This window comes from Mirounga angustirostris, unplaced genomic scaffold, assembly GCF_029215605.1.
Source record: "Mirounga angustirostris isolate CCGP_5_RB_7025 unplaced genomic scaffold, mMirAng1.0.hap1 SCAF_13, whole genome shotgun sequence".
Lineage (NCBI taxonomy): Eukaryota > Metazoa > Chordata > Mammalia > Carnivora > Phocidae > Mirounga > Mirounga angustirostris.
Window position 1 is genome coordinate 21,866,731 of NW_026991721.1, and position 11,695 is coordinate 21,878,425.

General features: G+C 37.1%; 1 pseudogene; it reads right to left on the reverse strand.

The window, feature by feature from the left end:
- LOC123857994 (elongation factor 1-alpha 1-like) overlaps positions 1-10,281 on the reverse strand; it is a 29,587-nt pseudogene extending 19,306 nt beyond the window's left edge.
- Between the last annotated feature and the right edge of the window lie 1,414 nt (positions 10,282-11,695).

Genomic DNA, 11,695 nt, shown 5'->3' on the forward strand with positions numbered 1-11,695 from the left:
TCTTTCTCTGATTGACTTATTTCGCTCAGCATAACACCCTCCAGTTCCATGCACGTCATTGCAAATGGCAAGATCTCATTCCTTTTGATGGCTGCAAGTTGTATTTATATACCACATCTTCTTTATCCATTCATCGGTCGATGGACATCTTGGCTCTTTCCACAGTTTGGCTATTGTGGACATTGCTGCTATAAACATCGGGGTGCACATACCCCTTCGGATCCCTACTTTTGTATCTTTGGGGTAAATACCCAGTAGTGCAATTGCTGGATCATATGGTAGCTCTATTTTCAACTTTTTGAGGAACCTCCATACTGTTTTCCAGAGTGGCTGCACCAGCTTGCATTCCCACCAACAGTGTAGGGGGGGTTTCCCTTTCTCTGCATCCCCACCAACATCTGTTGTTCCCTGACTTGTTAATTTTAGCCATTCAGACTGGTGTGAGGTGGTATCTCATTGAGGTTTTGATTTGGATTTCCCTTCTGCCGAGCGATGTTGAGCACTTTTTCATGTGTCTGTTGGCCATTTGGATGTCTTCTTTGGAAAAATGTCTGTTCATGTCTTCTGCCCATTTCTTGATTGGATCATTTGTTCTTTGGGGGTTGAGTTTGATAAGTTCTTTATAGATTTTGGATACTAGCCCTTTATCTGATATGTCATTTGCAAATACCTTCTCCCATTCTGTCAGTTGTCTTTTGGTTTTGTTGACTGTTTCTTTTGCTGTGCAAAAGCTTTTTATCTTGATGAAGCCCCAATAGCTCATTTTTGCCCTTGCTTCCCTTGCCTTTGGCAATGTTTCTAGGAAGAAGTTGCTGGGGCTGAGGTCGAAGAGGTTGCTGCCTGTGTTCTCCTTTAGGATGCTGATGGACTCCTGTCTCACATTGAGGTCTTTCAACCATTTGGAATCTGTTTTTGTGTGTGGTGTAAAGAAATGGTCCAGTTTCATTTTTTCTGCATGTGGCTGTCCAATTTTTCCAACACCATTTGTTATTTTTTCCATTGGACATTCTTTCCTGCTTTGTTGAAGATTAGTTGACCATAGAGTTGAGGGTCCATTTCTGGGCTCTCTATTCTGTTCCATTGATTGAGGTGTCTGTTTTTGTGCCAGTACCATGCTGTCTTGATGATGACAGCTTTGTAATAGAACTGGAAGTCCAGAATTGTAATGCCACCAGCTTTGCTTTTCTTTTTCAACATTCCTCTGGCTATTCGGGGTCTTTTCTGGTTCCATACAAATTTTAGGATTATTTGTTCCATTTCTTTGAAAAAAGTGGATGGTATTTTGATGGGGATTGCATTGAATGTGTAGATTGCTCTAGGTAGCATTGACATCTTCACAATATTTGTTCTTCCAATCCATGAGCATGGAACGTTTTTCCATTTCTTTGTGTCTCCCTCCATTTCTTTCATGAGTATTTTATAGTTTTCTGAGTACAGATCCTTTGTCTCTTTGGTTAGATTTATTCCTAGGTATCTTATGGTTTTGGGTGCAGTTGTAAATGGGATCGACTCCTTAATTTCTCTTTCTTCTGTCTTGTTGTTGGTGTATAGGAATGCCACTGATTTCTGTGCATTGATTTTATATCCTGCCACTTTACTGAATTCCTGTATGAGTTCTAGCAGTTTTGGGGTGGAGTCTTTGGGGTTTTCCACATAAAGTATCATATCATCTGCAAAGAGTGAGAGTTTGACTTCTTCTTTGCCAATTTGGATGCCTTTGATTTCTTTTTGTTGTCTGATTGCTGTGGCTAGGACTTCCAATACTATGTTGAATAGCAGTGGTGATAGTGGACATCCCTGCCGCGTTCTGGACCTTAGGGGGAAAGCTCTCAGTTTTTCCCCATTGAGAATGATATTTGCTGTAGGTTTTTCGTAGATGGCTTTTATATTGAGGTATGTACCTCTATGCCTATACTCTGAAGAGTTTTGATCAAGAAAGGATGCTGTACTCTGTCAAATGCTTTTTTGACATCTATTGAGAGGATCATATGATTCTTGACCTTTCTTTTGTTAATGTATTGTATCACGTTGCTTGATTTGGGGATGTTGAGCCAACCTTGCAGCCCAGGGATAAATCCCACGTGGCCGAGGTGAATAATCCTTTTAATGTACTGTTGCATCCTATTGGCTAGTATTTTGGTGAGAATTTTTGCATCCATGTTCATCAAGGATATTGGCCTGTAGTTTTTTTTTTTTTATTAAGATTTTATTTATTTATTTATTTATTTATTTGACAGAGAGAGACACAGTGAGAGAGGGAACACAAGCAGAGGGGGTGGGAGAGGGAGAAGCAGGCTTCCCGAGGAGCAGGTAGCCCAATGCGGGGCTCGATCCCAGGACCCTGGGATCATGACCTGGGCTGAAGGCAGACGCTTAACGACTGAGCCACCCAGGCGCTCCTGTAGTTCTCCTTTTTGATGGGGTCTTTGTCTGGTTTTGGGATCAAGGTAATGGTGGCCTCATAAAATGAGTTTGGAAGTTTTCCTTCCATTTCTAATTTTTGGAACATCAGAAGAATAGAGAGAGCACACTGTCCCGCGAGGGTTCCACCCCCCCACTCAGCCACTGGAGCGATGTCCCTCAGTGGAGCAGATTTCTAAAAGTTGCAATTTTGTGCTCCGGGGCTCTATCACTTGCCAGAAGCGGCCACTGGAGGTCCCCTCCCCCGCTATCTATCCTCCCGAATATCGCCTCAGATTAACTTCTCCGCACGTCCTACCCTCCAGAAAGTGGTCGCTTTTCTGTTCAGAGAGTTGCTGCTATTCTTTTCTTCGATCTCCTGTTGAGTTTGTAGGTGGTCAGAATGGTTTGATCCCTATCCAGCTGATTCCTAGGACCAGACAAAATCCAGGTCTCCTACTCCTCTGCCATCTTGCTCCACCCCCTCAAAATTTTTGTGTTTTAAAATTTAGTTTTGCATAATCAATAATATAAAGCAAATTTGCTTAGAGGAAGACATAATTTTTGAAAAATTACTAGTGGACTTTTTGTAATTTTTTCATGATTGCTCTCTCATTTGATAAGTATGTTACAGTTCTCTTTAGAATTATCATGTTGAATAATGATATATAAAGTGAGCATTCAGTTTCAAAGATACACCAATCCAATAAATTATTGTGTAAATCTGAGTTTGGATTTGAATTGATCTTATGTTTAAATTTTGTTGTCACTTCATTCATTTTGCTTCATTTGTAAGGCTGATGAGGTCACAGGCCATACCAAAGAGACTGAAGCTTCTGAGTGTCATACCTTTTTTGGACTTCAGACCATGGAGCTTCTAGAGCTATTTAGATTGAAAAGAATTTGATAGAAAGCACGGTTTCATCTTTGAAAGTGTTGACTGCGTAATTCCAGAGTCATAAGGGAAGCAGGACAAATTTTCTAAGGGTGACCGAGCATAAGTAAACATCCTGATGAGGAAATTCTTATGATTGCTAACCCCCAGGTTAGAGGGCAACATCGGTTCAATGATTGTAGAGCAATGAAAAATAGAAAAAATAAGACCACTATTTAAAATATTTTGGAAAATATACTTTTCATAGGTATTCAGTTTGAAAGAAGGAATGAGTTAGAATGAGAATAAGAGGTTTATAGATAGAGCTATTTCAAAATGCTTTTATTCACCCAATTCAATTTCTATACAAGAAAAGGAAAAGCTGTAGAGTAGACATCTGAGGATTATCTTACCAGCATCCACCCATTCTCTTTTCAGAAGTTCTCTTCTATTTTTTTTTAAGTCTGTTTGTTTATCAGACAGAGAGAGCACAAGTGCACAGCAGGGGGCATCCCTTGCATGAAGTTTTAAAAATAGATAATTAAATTCAGATGTGAAAAACGATATAGGATTAAAGGTCAATCAAATAATTTATGAAAGTGTTTTTTGTTGTCCAAAAACTGCTTATTCCAAAACAAGGAAGTATGTCCATAAAAACTCAGAAAATAAAATTTTAACACTATTTCAGAATGATACTTATAGGTGAAATGAGAGAATATTCTGGTAACTATATTATTGCACAGTGAAAGTTTGGATTAAACAAATCAGTGGGTAAAATGACCATACGTATTAAGAGAGTAACTGAGAGAAAAATAATATAGATCTTAAGACAGAAGAAAACTTAATAGGCAAAAACAAAGGAAACAACAACAAAAAAACAAAGAAACAGAAACCAATGTTCAAAGTGAGTTTTAATACACTAGTACTGATGTAAACATAGAAAAAAATTCATGAAGCATAAAACAAGTCTTTCAAATTAATTTTAAAAATTTCAACAGTGTTATCAAAAGATAAACACATTTGAAAAAAACTGAAATTTTAGAAAATAGGATAAAGAAGGAAAACATGAAACAAAGTTGGGTTTCTAATTGTATCATGTAATATTGTTTCATTCAGATAAAAGAAAAAAATTAGGAAAGAATGAAACAGAAACCAATAAAAGAACAACTGAACAACAACAAAAAAACATCATAAAAAGAAATGCAAATAAAAAAATATTATATATATATGAAGCGTCAATAGACAAAGCTCCAGGGAAATATAGGTAAACTAAGAACTTTGAAATAGTTTTGTGTTTTTTTTAAAGATTTTATTTATTCATTTGAGAGAGAGAAAAAGTGGAGCGAGAGAGAGTACGAGTGCGGGGCTGAGGGGCAGAGGGAGAGGGAGAAGCAGACTCTTTGCTGAGCAGGGAGTCCAATGCAGGGCTCGATCCCAGGATCCTGAGATCATGACCTAAGCCGAAGGCAGACGCTTAACTGACTGAGCCACCCAGGCGCCCCAGAACTTTGAAATAGTTCGAAATTTTTAACACAACATTCTCAGAAACTAGTGGATAGAGAAGAAAAAGAAAAGTAATTGGAGAAGGGTAAAGATCTGAATAGCAATACAGCATTAAGATTTTATTTTTATTTAGAATTCTATACTTGATAATATGCACCCTTTTGCATATTCATGGAACATGTTAAAAGAAGATCTTACATTAGTCTCTGATAAAATAAAAAAAGTGGATGAATAGAAAAAAAAATGCAAATAGTAAGTCAAAAGAAACCTAAAAACCTGTGTTATAAACCACCTATTATGATTTAACTTAATTATACAGGAAATTATAAAAGAAATTAAGAAATACATAGAATGATACATATATTAAATGATAATAAACATGTCAATATATTATAGGACACAGCTAAATGAGTTAGACATAAATGGCTTATGATCAGAAATAATAGGTTTTTCTAATTTATTTTTTAAAATAACTTATGCACTGAAATAAAGGAGCTGGGAAAAAAGCAATAGAACAAAATAAACAAAAAGAAATGAGAGGAGAAAGCATTGTATTATCTATATTATTTATATTATCAATGAAATAAACTCCCACCCTTGAAAAATAGTGAAGATTAATAAACTAAAATGGATCTCTACAATAGATACTTCAAATACCTTAAATGTCAATAATGAAGAAGAGGAAAAGGAGGAGGAGCTAGATAGTTAAGTAGGAAGAACACTCACAAAATATAAAATAAAGTTCATTTATTGGGTCAATGAGGAAGGAAATGCTGAACCACAAAGCCACTGGAAGGGCATGGTTACAGTAAGACCCTGAAAATACCTGGGAACAGAGATTCCAGTGGTAACAACATATTCTTAACATATTCTTACTCCATTATCATATTTTCAGCTCCCCTTATTTAGCATTAAATTATTTTTGTGAATTCTCAGATAGCTTATATATTCAGTGATTTTTTTTTTCCCATCCAAGAATCACATGCAACAGATAAATTTTCCCCCATTTTCCAATTTGAAAAATGTAAAGACTGATTGTTCTGGTTTTAATAAACAGTCCTTGATGACCATGTCCCAGTTTTTATCTGAATTAATCAGATAAAAAATAAAGGAGAAGGAACATCTGGGTGGCTCAGTCAGTTAAGTGTCTGCCTTCAGCTATGGTCATGATCACAGGGTCCTGGGATAGAGTCCTGCATCGGGCTCATTGCTCAGTGGGGAGCCTGCTTCTCCCTCTGCCTGCCACTCCCCCTGCTTGTGCTCTCTCATTCTGACGAATAAATAAAATCTTTAAAAATAAATAAATAAATAAAGTAAAACTTCATTCAAGAGTATTTTCAAAACAGATTTCTGTTTGCCAAATGTTCAAACATCTAGTATGCCTTAGGGCTTCTTTATTACCTTCTAACACTTAAATGAAAATTTGGATGGTTATAAAATTGTAGAATTACAAATTCTTTTTCATCCCTATATTAACCAGAGTAAGATATACTACATTGTTATAGTAAACTATCCCAAAATATCACAATAAAGTTTATTTCTTGGTCATGTCTGAGGCAGATCAGGCTGCCCTCCCATGGGAGCCTTCTCTGTAGAGTGACTCAAGGATCCAGGATACAGAGGGCAGAAATCTTTGTTTTATTAGTATTCTATCAGCCTAGAAGAATGCAATGTACTTAGTGCTCAAGAAATATTTGGTGCATTAATTAAATAGTGAATAAAAAGTAAAGGAAAACATAGAAAAAGTTCGTAGAGTTATACTATTGAGGAAGATGATATTTATAAAATAATATGTGGTTTGTTTAATGTATCAACATATGCCAAGATGAAGTGCTGTAGGACTTTCTTCTAATTTAGAATATAATTCATTTGCATCTTTAACTGAGTGTGAAAGAATGCCTAGACACATAAATATGGTGGTGTTTTTCTTAAGAGTGTGAGAAAACTTCCTAAAATACCAGTTAATTGAGTGTTAGAGGAGAAAAAATTGGAGAATATAGAGCATATGATGAATCTTATTAGTTCTCAATTTCTCCATTGTTCCCCTGTTCCCTTCATCACTTCTTCCTCTAACTGTGCCCCATGGTTTACTATCCAATACATTTTCAATAGAATTATTGGGTAATATTTATTTTGGGTTTGTTACAATCCAAAATGAGTTGTAGTTAGTTGGTCATTTGTAATTGTTGAATCAAGTCTATTCACTTTTATTTCTAATTGTTGTAAATTTAATTATAATTTTTAAAGGAATATGCCAGTTTATAAAATATATATTCCCATAAATAAATTTGCCAGGCTATAGAAATTTACTACCTAACAAGAAATCGCAATCTTAACCATCAGATTTTTTGTTTTCTATTCATGGCTGCACATTAGAAAGCTCAAAATAGAGTTAAGGGACCAAAAAAAATGTAGTTATATTAGTTACATTCTAAGAATTATTTTCACGCCATGTACTATTAAGAATACCCTATCAATAAGTCATTGCCACCCAAGGAAGCACTGGCATGCCCTGTAGAGGTAAGTTTCCTCTCTTATATTTTTGAAGCTAACCCCCAACTTGCTGCTACTTTAGCAAGGTGACTTTCCTGACATTTCATATATCATTAATTATTTTTCCATTTTGCTTAATCTTACCACCCTCAGTAATTTGTCATATCCTTTGAATTCAGACACATGTGGTTGCATGCTAAAGGGACTGAAACACATCAGGACTCTAATTTTTCTTGACAACTACATTATGTCACCTCTAGCATTGGCATATTTTAAATTTCTGTGTTTTCTCCTGATTTGATTGACACATAGCATACTAAATTGTCTTAGCTCTTGGTACTTGATTATAGCCCCAAGAACTCAACCCCCTGGTAAGTGAGTATGCTATGATTTTTAGAAGCAAATATTCTTATAATTAAAGGAAACCTCTCTGTTATCCTCACTTATTCCTGTTAAGGAATAGCTTTTAATTTAGGACTAGAGCTTCAAAACTTACTGGCTTATAATACTATAATTCTGTTTGATGTGTGGAGTAACAAAATATTACTATTCTATAGTATTTAGCTTTTAGTTTACCTAAAATTCCACAGTAGTGTCTATTCTATAAGAATTAATGACTATAAGTTTCTTTACTTTTTTCTTTTAAAGATTTTATTTATTTATTTAAGAGAGAGAGCTAGCAAGAGAGAGCAAGATCAGGGAGGAGAGGCAGAAGCAAGCTCCCGGCGTGTTGGGCTCGATTCCAGGACCCTGGGAATCAGGGCAGACACTTTAACCAACTAAGCCACCCAGGCACCCCTAGTTTCTTTACTTTTAAATGTGCCTCTGAAAAAAACCTAATTAATATATTGAATTCACCTAGACATATGCCATGTTTACAGCATACATCATTTTCCTGAAGAAAAGCAAAATGATAAGGAAACGACATTCACAATAATAGTTTGGCAATTTCTTTAAAGATATGAAAATAAGATCATTGTCTTTCTCCTTGAAACAAAAAGGATATCTAAAAAGGGATATAAACTCAAATAATTCGGTTTTAAAAAATAGTTCTTGGTCTCTTGTCCACTTTTCACTAAACCCTAGTAATACTACCTTATATGCTCCCACCAAATCTGCCCATATTATCTATTACAGCACATGAGACACCCCAGTACTCCATGTGCTTTTGCTGGGACCGCCTCTTCCCTGGTGTTGGCACTGCAAACCAACTACTTACAGGACCAATTATAAAAAGAAATCTATTAATTAGAACTGATTACCACTTATTTCCTATATATCAGCACAAATCCCATTAGGTCTTTATTCCTGTTTACCTCACTCATTTGTAAGTAGAGTGATCTTATACTTTGTCTTCCAAATAAGGCCACTTTGGAAAGTGGAGGAAACACTATTAAGAATTAAACTGGACCAACAAGGACAAATGGAAGCAGGCATATGTTCACTCTACAAGTAACTGTCCCTCCGCAAACAGGTCTTTATTCCTATGTCACCAGCCACTAAACTAAATACATGTGGGACTCCACCCTCCGCATTTTTCAAACCCTTCTGCTATGCCCTCTGGAATGTATGTGAGCCATCGTCCGTGAACTGTAAGCTATCCCCAAACTCGGCATGCTCCCTTTTGTTCCACCTGAAACCTAGCTGCAAATACCTCCAGTGGGGATTATTCCAACATTTCTCTTACCAAGGAGCCTGGGGTGAAGTAGGTGTCTTCCCTATTCTTCAAAATGCCATTTCCTTCCTAAAAGACATAACTGCACACTATACCACTGAGATGCTGAACGCTTTTGTGGTTATCTAGTAATCAGCAAATCATCCCCCCTCCTTTCTTGAAAATTATAGTATCAAGTTTACTTTTTTATTTTTATTTTTTTTTATTTTTTTTATTTTTTAAGATTTTATTTATTTGCGAGAGAGAGAATGAGAGACAGAGAGCATGAGAGGGAGGAGGGTCAGAGGGAGAAGCAGACTCCCTGCCGAGCAGGGAGCCCGATGCGGGACTCGATCCAGGGACTCCAGGATCATGACCTGAGCCGAAGGCAGTCGCTTAACCGACTGAGCCACCCAGGCGCCCCTCAAGTTTACTTTTTTAAAAAAAGATTTTATTTATTTGAGAAAGAGAGAGAGCATGAGAGCACAGAAGGAGAGGGAAAAGCAGGCTCCCCACTGAGCAGTGAGCTGGACATGGGGCTTGATCCCCAGACCCTGAGATCATGACCTGAGCAGAAGGCAGATGCTTAACCAACTGAGCCACCCAGGCACCCCCAGTTCAATTATTTCTCTCTCCAGCACTATTTTGGTTGTGATTTTAAAGGCAAGTAATTTCAGCTCTATCATCCATCCAACACCTTGGTTACTCAGTTCCTTCGGTTGACCACTTTTAACGATATTTACCTCCACCTTTCATCAGCCACCTGCTCCCACATGAGACAGCACTGTTCTTCATACAATCTCAGTTTTAAACACCCACTCAAATCACCACCACCCCCATCTCTCCAGTTTATCATTCAGTTATCTTCCCATTCCTTCTGTATCATCAATGTGTCCACGGTGACTATTCTTGTCATCATATAAACATGCTGCAATATTTCTCATCTAAGGGAGAAAAACACTCTTAATTCTCACCTCCCCCCCCCATCCAGCTCCTCTCTTGATCTGGTTCCCTTTGTAGCAGAACTCACTGAAAGTGTTGTCTATTGACCTACCCAGTTGCTTTCAATAGTCAGTCACATTATACTTTCATCCCAATAACACTACTGAGAAGCAGGGGAGAGAGCTCTTGCTATTGCAGCCAAGAATTTTCATCTTGCCAATGTGTTTGGACCTCTCAGCAGTGATGACACAATTAATTTCCTCCCCCTTCTCGCAGCACCTGCTTCACTCAGCAGCCTGGACACGACACGCTCCTGTCTGTCCTCCTTCTATACTGTCAGCTCCTTCTCAGGATCTTTTGCCCTTTTCTCTTCGCTGTCTATATTCACTCCCTGAGTCAGCTCTTTCATTCCCATGGCGTCACGCTTCTTGTATATGCTATCGATTACCACATTTTTTCCCTCTCTAACCTGGATGTCATTGCCCAGGGCTCCAGACCTGGGTGTCTATTTACTTACCCATCATCTATCCTTGGAAGTCTAACACATATCCCAAGCTGAACAGAGCCAGAACAGCTCTGAAGCCATCCTCCAACTTTTTTTTTTCCCCTCATAGGTCTTCTATTAATCAATAAAGATCACCATCATTCACCTAGTGACTCAGTGCAGATATTTAGGAAACACTGTCACGTTTTGTTCTTCCCCTCTCATACCACATCCAATTTTTTAACACTGTTGGCTCTTCTTTCAAAAGGTACCATAAATCAGAACACCTCTTTCCATTTGTTACCACCCTACTCTAAGACACAACCAGGATTCTTGCAAAATACAAACATAGTCTCCCTAGGGGGCTTTTTTCTTCCATTATTCTTATCTGAAATCTATTTTCAGCACAGCATCCTCAGTGATCTTTTTCAAAGGCAAGTAAAATCTAATCCTTTCTTGGTCCATCCTATCACAGGCAGAAAATGTCAATTCTTTATGTGGGCATCCAATGGCTGACTTGGCCTCCCTGCTGCTCAGCTCTCTCAAGCCACCTCCTACCTCTGTTTTTTATGGCTTACATCTCTTCCAACTGACTCTTTGTTGATGCCTCCTCAAACATACCTAATTGTTTCCACTTTAGAGTCTCTCCATTTTTTCCCTTCTTCCTTAAATGTTCTTTCCCTAGATATTCACATAGTCCATACCCATTTCTTGCAAATTTTGCTCAGCTATATCCTCAAACCATGGCTCCCTCTCTCCATTACCCTTAAAAAAAAAAAAGGTAAAATCAAAACTTTCCTAAAAATATAAAATATAATAACATGTCAAAATTACATTTAATTCATTAATTAGGGGAGGAACCAGCAAAATGTTATAAGTAGTTCAAAGGAAAATTTAAATAATCATACATATATATGCAATAAGGAATTCTGAAATAAGTTTATAAATAGATGCCAAACCAGTGTATCCACAGGGCAGGGATCAATAGCATTCTGCCACATACAATTTATTTGCATTTTTATGAATGCAATTTTTATCATTATCAGTTTTCTACCTTTTAGAGTTGTAAATTAGCCAAAAGGCAATGAAAGGAAGAGATTACTTGGAAGAATACACCAGATAGCATGCTCCGTGGTCTTTTTTTCTTTTCCACTTCAAAGTCTTTCATAATATTTACTGACACTTGCTATCTTCCTATCCCCTCCTTTACTTTCCCTCACTGAACTTATTACTAAATGAAAATATATTATATATTCACATTTTATTGTCTGTCTCTCTCATTAGAAAATAAGCACCATGAAAGCAAAAAATTTTAAAAGTTTGTGGCACATAGTAGCTGTTCACA